General features: G+C 33.3%; 1 protein-coding gene across 5 annotated transcripts in view; it reads left to right on the top strand.

Annotated features, from left to right (window-relative positions):
• The first annotated feature begins 1854 nt into the window (after positions 1-1854).
• The window catches only part of LOC132921946 (protein turtle), a 113348-nt gene continuing 99003 nt past the window's right edge, over positions 1855-16199 (top strand). For all 5 annotated transcript variants that reach the window (XM_060985212.1, XM_060985214.1, XM_060985211.1 and 2 more), the window contains exon 1: positions 1855-2333. The gene's annotated coding sequence lies outside the window, so the exon portion shown is untranslated. The remainder of the gene's footprint in view (positions 2334-16199) is intronic.

Raw genomic sequence — 16199 nt, 5'->3', positions numbered from 1 at the left:
TCTTTATTTTGAAATGGGTGTGTTTCGGATTCGTATATATATATATATATATATAATACATATTGCAAACGTTAAACAGACAAATGAGAAAAGGAATTATTTCTAAACTTAGACACGTACTACGCACATTATACTGCATAGTGTATATTATATGTATAGTGTATACCATACAGACACCACGCACTATACTACTGTTTTACATGTTAACGGACATAACATTTATATCGGAGTCGTAAAAATAACGAATAAATTTTAGTACGGTGCGGCAGTAAACGCGTTTTTTCCTCAAAGTCTGCAGAAAACACACGCACAGACATATAATGTATATATATATATATATACATAATGGTACTGTAAAAACAAATGCGATAGGATTTGTCGTCGCGGTTATTGTGGAGGCCACTTTTTTTCGTTTTGATAAAATCGCTACATATTGTTTTTGGTGAATCGATTTGCGTCTCGAAACCGTTTAAGGTTGCCATCGAAATCGTTTAAATGGTTCAGCAGACCGGACGATATTGTCGCAGTCATCATTTTATTATTAAATTATTTATACAATTACATGAATCGGATAAAGTGGGTCCGACAACGACGTGTGAAAATCATGAATACACAGTGCGCTTGTCTCGAGTCCATCATCGTGACATCATTGGTGTACACGAACGATCTTATCATGGTGAATTATGTGGTGTATCAGTTTTTAATTTAACCATGGAATCTGCAGGCTGCAATGGCCGATAAAAACAAACCAAAGGTACTATTTTAAAGAAATACATTTTTTTTTTTAAATTGTTTGTACGTATAGTGTGTATACTTACATACTGTACATACTAATGTTTGCTGTTTAAAGCTAATACCGAAAAATTGTATGGATGATCTACCTTCTACGAGCGGCGTGGACTTTCTAGGTTGGATTTATAAATTTTTGAGCTAAGGGTAATATCGTTCCTCGAGAGGAATGGATGTTTTTTTACGAACAAATGAAAAAATTAAAAATTGAGTTTAACTGTAAATTATGGGTACACATAATGCGAGCCAATAAATATTTACAAAACACTTGTGTTAATGTAAGTTTTTTATTTTTTAAAAATACTTTTACATTTTCAACTGAATGGTGAATATTATCGTACAAGTGGCATCAATTATTCTTATTGATATGTTATATAAATGTGTACAATTTACGTCGATCTATGTATATCGTGCACATCTTATATAAATGATATATTCTTAAAAATATAATCAACGATGTAAGCGTAATTATTTACACTGTTATTGATACGTTTCGTGTCACGTGGAAATTCAATTATTTTTTTTTATTTCAACTAAATAAAAAAATCTAAGTGTATACACATAAAATTAATGTTTTTGTATCTTAGGCGATGAATTTCAAAATCTTCGGAGGTTATACTGAATCATCTTCATTCTTGATAGTTAAAAAAAGATGCTAATGGCTGGACGGAGAAAAATATAAAAAGGCTCACCTGATACACACGACACACACACACACATACATACACACACATACATATTCATACATACATATACATCCATGCAGCCATACAGGTACAAATATTATAATTATTATTACATCGTCGTTATTGTGACATTATCTCTATAGGCGGCGGCGGCCGACAGCTTATGCAGCCGCGCACGCCGCAGAAAATCTCGTTGTTCAGCAGCAGCAGCCGAAAACTATATTATTATACTGTGTATAGGGGAAAGGAAAAAACGGTGGCGGCGACGGAAAACACGATCCCGCCCGGGGTCAGAAAATCGATGGTCGGTCGACGTCGGTTCAGATCGCCGGCAGTGGCCGACGCCCGAACGCCGCCGCCGCGCACCGGGGATCCTTTCGACCGGAATTCCACGCACACACCAGCACGCACGTTCATTCCGACCGGTCGGTGTGTAGTCTCTGTCGTCGTTGCCGCCGAGTTTCCGACGCCGTTATTATTAGGAAATATTGTGTTTTCGTATACGATTTATCAGTTTTCCGACGTGTTTCCCCAGTGCCTTTCCCGCCAATACGCTATATTATCGTTGTTGGATTTATACCGGTCGAAGCAAATCCCACACCACCTATGTTTCTCGTCTGTTTACAATACGAATCATTACTGTTAATAAAAAATATTAATTATACAATATAATAATAATATATTTGTACGTTTGTGTTTGTGCTTGTTTGTGTGTGTGTGTGTGTGTGTGTGTGTTCGTGTTGCTGTTAAGTTTTTTTTAAAAGCTATGCCGAGTGCCGAATACGTCACCGCGTGCACCACTAGAGGATTACGCTGGTAATATCGCTCCTGAAAGAGATATCTCGACCCACACTACAGGTGAGTGCCGTTTTAAAAACGTAACATTTCTGTCATACAGAATGATATTCAGTTAAAGTGTTCGTTTAGAGGGTTCCGGATTGTTGGATTTATAATATAGGTACCTACCTGTGTAAGCCCAACAGCCCCTGTAACTATTACGCATCTTCTATAGTGTATAATATGCTTATGTATAGATATACCTGTTTGAATTATATTATTGTGTAATTACGACTGCATTTTTTAAATTTCTGACTATAATAATTGTATAAATGTTATACTTAGGTATTTAGGTATTAGCACATTTAGAGGATTGGTCGAAGGGGGGAGGGGACAAAAATATGTGAAAAGAAATCATTACGATATTAGCCACTAATTTTCGTTCATTTATTGTCATAGAAAAATAAAAAATGGTTTAAAAATAACAATTCAACGCGCCGCACCCTAACCGTTTTTAGGGTCTGTTCAAACACCATAACATAACAAGGCGATAATGGGTTTTTTGCCGAAGAAAATGGGCAGTCATCGAGCGCTCATGCATCCCCTCACCGTATCCTATTATGATAATAATAAATAATCGACGGTACTGTGAAGTAAGTGATTTTTTTTCGACGTCAACAAATACCGAACGATTTTTCATTGTTCATAAATCGCATACCCGAACCCCTCAACCGAACAGAGCTGTGTCGGGTGTGTAGTTGGGAACGAGTATGGAATACTTCATGACGTTACGGAACAATCATGAAATTTGGATCCGAAGGAAAACTCTTGCAAACATTTTTCAAACAACATTTCAAAATATTATAGTATTATATATATATATATATACAATATACATATGATATTGATCGACATTGATATATTTATATTTCCGCCATCTACCTGCATATTTTGCCGGCACAACTGCCTGACCGGTCGACAAAGGGGTCTTTTGAATTCAACTCTCTTTTTTGGGTTCTCTCTCTCTCTCTACTTCTTCTCTTTTCACCACCACACCATGGAGTACACAATCAGAACAAATTGTTTGATTCGGCCGAATGCATGTGCAATTTCAGATTATTTTATGGACCATCGCATAACGGCGTTATAATAACACTATTTTAAAATCAAAATATATCCAAAACTGTATGACGAGGTCATATCTACAATCTACATTAGAATATGATAACTTATTCTAGAGGATAATCCCAGCCTTATCATGTTACTATATAGTATATAGTATATACAATAAGCTAAGGTTTCGTACGTTATCGAAATCAACAACCTATAACTTAATATTTCATGTTTTTTTATATAACATTGTACAGGTACGATAATATCTGTATTTCATTTAACTTAACGTAGCACCTATTTTTTGTTAATCAAAAAAATCAACAGTTAAAAATCTCGAAGAGTCATTCCAGAAACACTTATAATAATCTAACAAAAGGTTTCTTTTTTTGTAATTCTAAATGATATTAAAATAATAATACGAAATTGTTATAACTGTAACATACTATGATATTATACTACAAGAAATATATTTACATTAAAGTTTTTGGGTACCCGTTCTCGGAAAGCCCGTACACGGTCATCATTCTATAGGAAAACAATATAAAATTGAAGCCGCAGCCGCCAATGATGAAGAAATGATATAAAATGTTATTCGCTAGAGTTCACATGCGATGACAGATTTTTTTCTCACTAAGGCCCATATAAATGCTAAACACGTTTTTACGGAGTTTCGAAATTGTGACAAGTATTATAGGTTCGAACGCAGAAATGTAGAATATAATAATATAATAATATGTAGGAAGAGAAGATGACACAATGTTGATATTGTGTATACGACTATGTGTAGCACACGTCCTCTTGTTGCCTCGCATCTTGCAAAATATATATTTCTTCATAAAAAAAAAAACGTATGCCTATAGTATATATACGCAATAGACTTCATTTCGGCGGCGGCCTGAATGCGAACAATAGATGCTTGTTCTATGTCGTTTATACGATTTATAAAATATAATAATGACAATATATAATAATAATAATAATACATAGTAAACACACTATTATCATTTTTAATTGTGCGTGTTGTGTTATTGTAAGATTGTATATTTGTATATTATAAATTCATGCGTGTGTTAGTAAATAATGTCTCAATGCGCCGTCCGTCGACACGACTTGGGTTCCAATTTCACACTGACGTTGACGAGGATTTAGTTAAATTTTTAAAACGTTACTTAATAATTGTTTCCATTCCATTAAGTAGACGTTTTAATTACACGGCTTGGTGCAACAGATGCAAATAACTTCCCTCCGACGATTCACCCGCATTCAGTTATCAGTCGGGTACGTCTTTTTCGCCGATGTCGGGACAATTCATTTTCGCTAACGCTAGCGCAGTTTACCGTTACAGGAAACAACGATCAGCGATTACCCGAATTAGTATTTTTCGATGATGTTTTTTATTCATCTTACCACTATCTTTTTTTTCGTTTCCGTCTATTTTTTATATTTTGGCAATTTCGTCCGTAATAAAAATATAATAAAAATCATAATATCTTATAATAAACTGTCTCAATATCGGCTTAGTGTTTGTGTGTGCGACTATATAATATACTAACGATATTATCTTAATAATTTTAGACGGCGTGACTTTAAATTGAATTGCTTGCACGTGTATTGTGTGCGTCGTATAATGAGTCAGTTGCAGCAATATTAGCATAAGTAATAATAATAATAACAAGTTGGGATGCCGCGACTGGGAGGCTGGCTGCGGAAACAGAGATAGAGAGAGCGAGAAGGAATGACAGAGAGATAAATGAATAGAAAAAAATCACGATTCTTTGGTATATGAGTAGGAAAGGCTTGAGAAAATGAAAAAATTATATTTTATCACTTAATCTACGGCTAGAGTTTGGCGGGCCGGTAGGAATGGGCGGACGGCGAGGGAGAGCCGTAGCGTGCTCCAGCGCACGGATTACTGAACTTAATCAAGAACAAAGCTTTCAACCTGTCACAAAGTTTGAACAAGAGAGATATAAATCCGTCTAAACCCCGGTTTTAGACTAACGAGAGCTAGCTATATACGGCGCGCTCGCACTGGCCCGCGCGCGCTCGTGTGTGCGTATACACAGCCAGTGCAGTGCGTGGGCGGTAAGCGCGCGTGCGCGTGTGTGTGCGCTTTAGCCGCGGAGTATTTTAAATATGTTAATCGTCCGGTACGTGTCAATTATTCGGCCGACAATACACGCATAGCAATTTGTCAAAAGCTTAAGTGCATACGCGCGCGCCCGCGTATGTGTGTGTGTGTGTGTTGATGCAAGCTCGCAAAGGACTCCGCGGAATGACAACGGCGTGCCGGTGTGTGCGCGTGTGCTTATAATACATATATATATACGAGACCTTTGTCGATATACATAAATGTGTATACATAATATTATGTATAATATACGCACACATTATGTACACGCACACGAACGCACCTAATATCGGCTGGGGGCACCATGCAAATGCCCCGAACAAAAGCACAATGTGTATGTATATATTTACCTGTGTGTGCGTGTGTGTGTGTGTGTGTGGCGTGAGTGTGTGCGCGCAAGTGGTACAGGGAGTGAGGGCGTTTTACCTGGGTTGTATTATAACTAAAACTGTTGGGACCAGCGTAACGGCTGTTGCCGAGCAACACGCCGCCGCCGCACACCAGAGTTTTGGCATTGATTAGCTTCACCTGCTTTTACCACTGGTGTCTCCCCCCCTCCTCCCACTTTACTACCTAAATATCTCGTTCCTGTTTGCTAATCATTTTTCTTTCTACCACCCGGTAAGTTTCTATACACAGCGAAAAACGTTATTATAATATATATATATTAATATCTGCGCGCGCTATTAATATTAAATACGATACGTGCATAATAATATAAAATAATAATGAAAAAAGGGTTTGAAAACGCGAGCGAAAATCGATTAAATGCATTTTCTGTGTACACACAAGTAAAATAAAATATAAATTTATACTCGGGCACTCGGCGCTCCGAAATCGCCGCATAGACTTTGTGTAATATCATCGATCGTAGCTAGCCTTTTCGGACGATGTAGCACAGGTTCTGTACAATATATTAATTTCCTTCAGAGGAAAAATATTTTCATATAAACTTATATTATATTATATTATACGCGTAATCCGAACAAAATCTAGACGTACCTATTATTATTATAACGTCATAAATTTTGTTTTACAGTAATAATTCCATAAAATTATTATTATCTAGAGATATACAAGAGGAGTATTTGTACACGATCAAAATGCAAATTTAAATGTTTTATAAAAGATGACACTTTTTATGTATATACGCCCGAGAGGGAAACAAATGACGCATTTTGAATTCACGGCGTCGTCACGGTTGGAGTGCGGCGCGTCTCTTCGACGATAAGAGGCATTTCTTCATTCCGTCCGTTTTTCATGTTTTATCAAATTTCTAGCGCCAAGGTACAGTTGCAATTTATTAGTAAACATATCGTGCCCTATTTCATTCCTTCTTTTTTTCGCTGCAATAGCAGAAAACTCGAATTCACCTCTCTGTTATTATAGGTAAGGTTAAGATATTTTAAAATTAAATTTGAATTATAAATTTTTACAATAAATTATATACTGTGCGTATCTATATAAAATATAAAGTATACACAATACACACTGATTAAAATATTTATATCCTTTTAAAATAATATATTATTTTATATCCTTATCCTTTTTTGTATAATATTATTATACAAATGTATTGATATTATAGGTAGTATTAAAATTTCCTGAATTAAATTTTTTTAATTAAACTTTGTATTTAAGTAGTGAGAAAATATTGATAATAAAGCTAATCTTAACCACTTGCTCAACATATAATTCTTTTTTTTAATCTCTTTAATTTCTGAAAAATGGAGACACTTCGGAAGATGAATATATGCAGGCTGAGGGAGCAATATTTTTTTTTACTGCCTACCAATAGGTTGTATGAATAATTATAATACTGTATAGAGAAGAATATTAACGAAAGTTATCAACGCAAAAAATCAATTTGTTTCACAATAAAATAAATTATTTATTTATGATGAAATAGCAAAATGATTCGTACAAAAACTGCAATACACAATGTTTTATTTTATTTAATATACTCGTAACAGTATCATATTATTTTCTATAAGCGTATATAAGATAATTAAAAATGTAATATTATTGATTTTACACAGATGCATAGGTACCTAATACATTTTATAATAATATTATTACACGTTATTTGTGGTGGTGGTCAAAACACGTATACGATATTGACAGAAAAATAGAGGGGAATCTGAATTTTTTTTTTCAATGCGTGATTAATTAGTATTCAATTCCTTTTAATTCTTAACTACGCTTTTGAAACTCTTACTATAGCCGTTTGCCTTATTTTCAGTACATTTTTAATTACGCAATAAACGTCAAAACAATATTTAAAACTTAAACGCGTGTATTGTTACGACGCGATGATAGACTGAGCATGAAACTTCTTAAAGTGGATGGTTTGAGTCCAACTTCCAAAAGCAGTCATTTTTTTACTTCTAGACACCGATAAATTAACACAAGTCATATTGCTTAAAATTATTACTTAAAATTTCAACCATAGAAGATATCGGACTTTGTCACCGTTTGTTAATATTATTATTCTTAAAATAGTGCATGGACAATTTTTCCAAACCTATTAATATTGGTACTCGATAATATCATATAAAGATTATAAATATGATATACACCTAAATAATAGAGAATAAATTTAAAAACATAATATACTCGTACGCATCAACATAAACATTATAAGATATTTGAAAACAATTAAAATACCTCTCTACTGAAGTAGCTGAATATAAGTATGTGCGTAAGCATAAGTGATTCGATTATGTTGAGAGAGAAAAATCAGTAGGATAATAGCTGTTACGAAAAATATGAACCTGAAAAAGTGAAAAGTTAATAAAATAATAACTATTAACTACTAATAGTTTATTTATTTCGGAATTAATTTAAGTCTAAAACGAAAAATAGTAGAATAGAATACATGATACAAGATGAAAATTAAATAGATAACTATATGTAATTATAATAACATGTTTGACACATAAATATATTTGTATCACACAATATTCTCATGTGCATCACGATGTGGCGGAAAATTGTTATGGGTCGTCTCTCGTTTGTTTGCTATATAATATTTAAAAAATGTTATGAGGGCGCCATATTATACATTCAATTTATACATATTCGTAGTATAGACTAAACGTAATAATACAATAAACGTCAACTGATTCTACACGCCACACAGGAGGACGACTTAGATACAAAAACTCACCCACCCACTTTTACGTGATAAATTCAAAGCCTACACTGATAGCTAAAAGCTATACAATTATCTATAGCTTGGAAGTCAGCTGTTTTCAAGCGTGGAAACATTGTCGTTGATGGGCCGACTTCGACTATGCGTAACTCATTCCGACAATGAAATATAGCTAAATAATTACGATACGTACACCAATAAGGGACGCGCTTGTTAATTTTCGAGAACTTAAAAAATAGTTCGCACGCTATACAAGAAGTAGATGATATCGACGTTAACCAAAATCGCAACGCAAGAAATGTACAGACAAAACTCAATCGGAAAAAAGGAAACAAAAATATCTCATTCGCTCCGCGATTATTCGGAATGTTGTTTTTTATTATTATTATTTTTTTTTTATTGTTAAAGCGAAAACCACATCAATACAGCGCAGCACCGTCGGTGCGAGATGGAGGAGTAGTAGGAGGACTGAGGATGTAGAGGAGCCGTCTCTCGCCGCGATTTCCTCATCGTTCGGTAGGCAAGGTACCTATACAGAAATGTAAGGCAATAATATACCGCGACCGTGGTGTGCGCGTTTCGCGCTCGATCATTGCGATGAATGGTGATATATATATAAATCGCGGGCGCGCAGCGGGCAGGCGCGAGACCGGAGAAAACTGTGACTGATCGGCGGCGGGGGAAACGGACGCGGACGTGTGACGGCCGTTTTCCGCGTTTCCCCGAACAGCGCCGTAATACGAAGAGTATTATGCAAGACAACTTCGAATATACACTTATATTATACTCGGCAGTGGCGACAAAAATCTTTTCTTCAAAAATCGCTGTGTGCGAGTGTACGCAGCAGTGGCGGCGCCCGACGGTGGTTCCGCGATACCTGTCTCCGCGAATAGGTTCACCGACCTACGGTCGCGCGTCCGGCCGTTATTATTATTGGCATTATAATACTGCGGCAACCGGTGGGCCCGCTGCGGTGGTGCGGTGCGACGTCGTCGTCCGACAGACCAGGAACGCGGTACTTATAGCCACTGAATCGGAAAAATATATAATTTTTTTTTTTACATAAAAGTAGATGGTTGCAGAGAATGTTTTTAGCATAATATTGTATCCGCGCCTTAACGATACACTCCTGACATCAAAAATATACAACGAGATAATAATAAACAAACAAATTAATAAAAGTCAAACAGAAAAATTGAAAAAATGATTGGCTTATAATTTAGTTGAATGCAAATAATTAATAATTTACATTGAAATATTACTACTTTTACACTTAAAAGTTAAATTTCTCTTTTGCATATTATGCCATACCTTTTTATATTATTTAGGCACGAGCAACTACTAAAAAGTCCATATCAAGTCTATAGGTGATTGCGATTTCAACTATCTAATGCTAAATCAATATACTTTTTTATCTATAGGTATAATACTAACTAGTCTACTGTTAGTTAAAATACAAAAATAAATTCTTTAAGCTTTATCATAACAAAAAATTGTGATTATTAACTTAAAAAATGTAATGCACTATATCATTATCGATACCTTCAATTATTTTTTAATACTTTATAGCTATAGGTACCTGAATAATTTGAATATTATCATGTCAATAAATTTAACATATTATATTATAACATACTTCAAAATTTAATATTTTTTAATTTAATAAGACAATTATAATTTAATATTAAAATATTCCGGTTTGCATTTTAAATATTATTAATTTTAACTTTCGTGTGAACAAAAATTGACCGGTTAAAATAATTGTCTTTCCTATTATTACTGAACAACAATAAATACAGTTATTTTTTTATTTTTGACCATAGGTAGAGGGGAGTTCTTCAGACATCTAACGGCGGCCGCGTATTATATTATAGGTATAATAATTTATGTGTAATAACCCATGGGGTTAGCGATCCACTCGTTTTTTGACGAGTAATTTGTCTATATTATTATATAAATAATAATTATACTTGTCTTTGGTTGGATATAAAATATACATGTATATGTAATCCAACGAATAAAATTGTATACGCACACATACCTGCAGCAGTGTTTGTGAAGTCGGCGATACCCGGTATTCAAAAACGGTCGACAGAATAATAATATTGACTTTCTTCGACCGGTCTTCCCGTGGTCTCGTCGCTGTGCGGTTAAAAAGGCGATGGCAGACGGGTATACGTATGAAAGGTCAGCGTCTTGGCGAGGGGGTCGAGAAATTCTTTGTCGATCCCGTAGCAGCATCTGTATACATACACACTCACACACATATACATATATGATATTATAATAATACATTCGTGCTGTAGACTCGTAATCCTGTTGAAATAACACGAGGCTGCAACTTTCGGAGGGGGGGAGCCTTAAAACCTAATCCAACTGTCCGTGGTGGAACTAAGCCTTTGAATACACGCCGAGTATATACACGGTCGGCCAAGCACGTGCATTGGTTTTGACACACCTATATATCTACATTTACATGCAGAACATATATATACCCGTCCTCTTCTTATACCATTACGTATATACGTATACATATATTTAGGTATACTGTATACTCAAGGAACGCGATGTAACCATAAACGTTGGAACAGTCGTATTCAGCCTGCATCTAGCAAATAGCAGGTTTGGTTTGGCTCGTGTGTTGTTTATTATGCCGTGTAAAGGTGTTTAAAGGAATATTTGGTATATATAATATAATATTATGTACATCTAACGGATGCAACGGTCGATTCGATTCGACCAAACATACTATATATATATATACGACTCTATGTATATAATTGTTATACATATAATACGTTTTTAACCAACCAGCGGGGTGGGGGGGGTTATTTTTTCCCCGAAAAACATTAACGAATTTGCCACAGCCGCCAAGCGACTGCGGTATATATACGTATGTGTACGTTGGGAACTGCAAGAGGAGGATTCGTCGTCCGTCTGGGCACTTTATGTACATATGTATATATATATATATATATATATATATAATAGTTGAGCGCAATAAAAGTCGTGTGGGTCATAAAAGGGAAAAAATCCGAGTGGACGAGGAGAAGAGGTCGGACGACGTTTATTATCAGGTCGTGTCGCCCGCTCCGTAGGCACGGGGGCGAGTAGTGCTCCTCTGTCGTCGTGCAGTCGGGTTGAATGAAAATTTATGGGGCGCGCACAACGGAATTTCAGTCGGACGGTGGCGGTGGTGTCGGCGGCATCGGGGGGTTGCAGCGGTTTCGGGTCCTTGCGTCCCGCCACCGCCGCCGCCGAATGTTTCCTTTAATGAGCGGCCACGCCCGGTACGGGGGGGTGACGATGTCAGTGGTAGTAGTAGTGATGTTGGTGATGGTGGTATCACAGTGTTACCAACTTCACCAAGTTATGAAGACCACTGCCGTTGGTACCGCCTCCGCCGCCGCGGCACGGCGCTCGCTCATCCCTACACGTATAACTACGAAAGTATACAATAATATGCCCTCCCCTATATGGCTATATACGTTTTTACACATTACAGTTTAATTAAACCATCTCGTATTCTCGTGTGTGTCCACTTACCTTCGTTAAGAAAATATGTCTTACAATACATAATAATAAAAGTTTCTACATAAGTTTTTATTTTGTTATTTTTATTTTCGGTTTACCACATGATATAATAGGTACCTAGGTACGTATCAAATACACAATCAAAGAGATTTCTTAAATATATTATGCAAAAACATTTCAAGACCTGATAAACTATAGCTTAAGCGTATAATATACCTAAACTTTACTATAAGTATATAATATATTAATATATTCATTTGATCATTACTCTAACATATAATATACGTATTATAAATGTTTTAGTAATTTAATTAAGATTGGTCATTGCGGTATGTATACAAATTATCTTTTATTCGAGTCTGATTACTTTTTACAAAAAAGATTCTATCATCAAATTTCAGTTAGTTTATAGTGGTTTCCTATAATTAGAAATATTATACGACTCGTATATCAAATTATCAAATGATCGCATTTATACAAATATCAAATAGTAAATCATAAAAAATGCCATAAATATGTTTTCATAATTTTAAATTTTAATTACTTTTCTCTCGACCAAAAACGATTTGAACATAACATTCTTCTATTATTATATTTTTCTCAGTTTCTATCGTTTCTGACACCGTTTAACACGCTTATTGTTGTGGCGAAAAAGTACTAATTATTCTCATGGAAATATGTATATATAATATCAAGTATTCTACAATCTTTTAATTTTGTAGTGGTGCGTTCATATAATACAATAAATGAAATATCCAAGAGTTTTGTATAAATTTTAAAACATCATGGAATTTTTTTTATAAAGTGAACTTTGAAAATACGTTTCCATTTGTTTGTGTACCGTGTATGCGTGTGTAAAACATTGTTAACACGAAAAATCGTTAAGCTGAAAATACATTAAGTAAATAAGAAGTAGTGACCCAAATAATTGTACGTAATACGTACACCTACTTTAAAATATACAAGTGCTGTACGTATAAATTTAACTATTTAAGAAAAATAATATAAAGTATAAGCACCCTCTTATAAATTACAATTTAAACGCACTATTCTTTTACTAAGATTTTAAACGATATAATATGCGAGATTAATATAGTGATATTCTCGTGTGTAAAAAAATGTGAACTTTTCTTATGTATATAAAGCAATTTTGTTAAAGCAAGGTGTAAGCGAGTATTATCACGGTTGATTTTTGTTTATTTAGATACATACTACTATTACAACGGTATAATAAATGTTTGATTATTGTCTATATTTAAAGACACGCAAAAAAAGTTCACACATTTGCTATTCAAAATATAATACCTATAAATCATTATAACTGTTGTCAATTTACAATAAATAACGCTAATACAATATGTGGGGATATAGAAAAATAATAAATTATTTCTTGCGTATATTATAATCGTTTTTCCCGAACGAAAATTGTGATATCAGAAAATACCAGGGCCTCTTTAAATTATATTATTATTTACACGCAATATAATATTCGATGTTAATTCGTGTCAATTCTATTTCTCCCATACCGATCTAAACGCTATAGACTAGGGATTTTTCCGTTTATTAATATAAAACTGCTATATTAACATATGGTAGAAATCTCGGTGATCCACGAACCAGTGAAAATATTAGTAAATATAGACATTACGCACATATTTATTGGAAAAGCAAATGTTACCATAAAACTATAGGTAGTATTTTATAAAGTTATATAACATATTATAAACAGGTGCATAATATATATAATAATTAATAAAGACTGACGTGAACGTAAAATAAACCTATTTTTACAGCATGTATTTTCGTGTAATATAATAAACAGAAAAAAGATGACGACGGTGGTGATAGACTTAATATTAACTTTGATATGATACTATGATAAAAAATAATATAGAACTATTGGTGTATAAAGGTATTATATATAGTTTTTTCGCACGACCATTTATTTTGATACCACTTGACGCGTGTTGTGAAAACCGTTATTTATATCGGAGAATTAATGAAGCGCAACAACTTTACTCGGTATCTGGTATTAAAAAACTACGTAAATGCCAGTGAAGATATGTAAGAGTATGGTTTTTATTTCTAATGCTTGCGTGCATACCAATAAGTGGAAAACATAATAGTATTAAATAATTTTAACTAAAAAATTAAATTATGTTTATTGATTTAAAAAAAAAAATAATCATTTGTCCTATATATTATAATACATAGATTGATGATCATTTTTAGTTTTACAATATTATTATTTACTAGCACATTTAGTCATAATGCCATATGATTTACATGAAAGTACATTGTATACGTTTAACTGATGTAGGCAGACAATCTACACCTTCTAAGTATAGACAAAGATGTACATATAGTCTATTTGATACAAATAGTGTAAAGTGGCAATATAAAAACATTAAAAACCAATATTTTCAAAAAACTAAATCTATGATCTTTCAAAATAATTTATGGTAATATCAAAAATATGAAAATACAATTTTCACAATATTTCAAACACTTTACCTCATCGTTAGTTTCTAGTACTTATTAATACTATATATTGTAGTTGTTGACTATAACAATCGGTGATCCTACAAAAATTTTGATATTGGTTTAATCTATTGGTTTATATATAGCTAATCTACAATATATATAATTAAGAAGTAGGTACACACATTTAATGTAATCAAATAATATTATATATCCGTAAAAATTGTTAAGTACCTAGTAAATGTGACAAACCTATACCAGTTAAGATAACTATACACACACAATTACGGTTCATATTTTAATCTTTTACAAAATATTATCACAATATAAATAAAATATAATATTTAAGGTTATAATAATGTATCTAAGGCACCAGTAGATGTATGGTGGGGTTTGTTCACGTCAACCTTGAAAGCTTTTTTTATATTTCAATTGTATCATCCCGCGGCTGAGGAAATGTTGAAGGACTTGGTAATTTTAAGTGTGTGCGCGATGATGGATGCAAACGGGAAGAGAAAAGAGCTATTGAAAGCATGTATATACGTCTATTATACGCGTTTTAAAAACAAAACAACGAGAAAAAGAAAAAAAAACGTGAAAAATATTATATTATATATATTATACATCTAATATATAGACAAACGCACAAACCCACACACATACAATCGGGGACGTCGGGGCATCAATTAAGTCAGTTAATTCAAAGGGAACAGAAAAAGAATAGAAAAAAAATATGATACTCACACACACACACAGTTATTACATAACACCACAGTAGATCCACTCGTATTTTGTTTTACCCATAATGTAATTACTACAAAGGTTTTTTTCGTCTACTGAATTAAAACCTCCGGTTTTCCCATAATGTTCATGCAAAAAGAAAGCAAAAAAAAAAAATAAATAAAATAACTAAACTTTGGGTTGATTATTTTTACAAATTAAAAAGGCCTCCCACCTGGTTTTTAATTTAATTATGATTATTTTAATGTACACTCGTTTTTTTTTAATGATGTAACCGATTCGTTTGACATTTTAAAAAAGCATAAGCTTATCAGAAGCTGAATTACATCTGTTGGTACTAATCACTAATGTATTATAGATAAATCTTGTACACACATGAAAATTTCTTTTAATGAATTTAATGACTATATAATTACATAATTTTGAATATATAAATATATACCTATATATTTTAAAACCATTATTATAGTCACGTAGAGTGAAACCTTATTCTAAAAACTATATATTCAATAATAATTTTAAAACTGCACACATCAGTTGCCATGAATAAATTTGAAGGAAAACTTTTTACACCAATTCAGTAAAAATGAGTAAAAAATCAATAAACATTCATATTATATATAAATACACACACTGATATATAAATATATGACGTACGTATATAGATAACATAGAAAATATAATCTAAACAGAAATTAGGTTTCATTGCGCCACTTGTATGCATATAAACGTTTTATATTTTATATCAATCATTGAAACGATAGGGATAATGTTTAATTTAACCTACAAGTAG

Source organism: Rhopalosiphum padi, chromosome 2 (genome assembly GCF_020882245.1).
Source record: "Rhopalosiphum padi isolate XX-2018 chromosome 2, ASM2088224v1, whole genome shotgun sequence".
Classification (NCBI taxonomy): domain Eukaryota; kingdom Metazoa; phylum Arthropoda; class Insecta; order Hemiptera; family Aphididae; genus Rhopalosiphum; species Rhopalosiphum padi.
The sequence above is the reverse complement of the archived record's forward strand: the minus strand, read 5'-3'. Positions and strand labels throughout refer to the sequence as shown.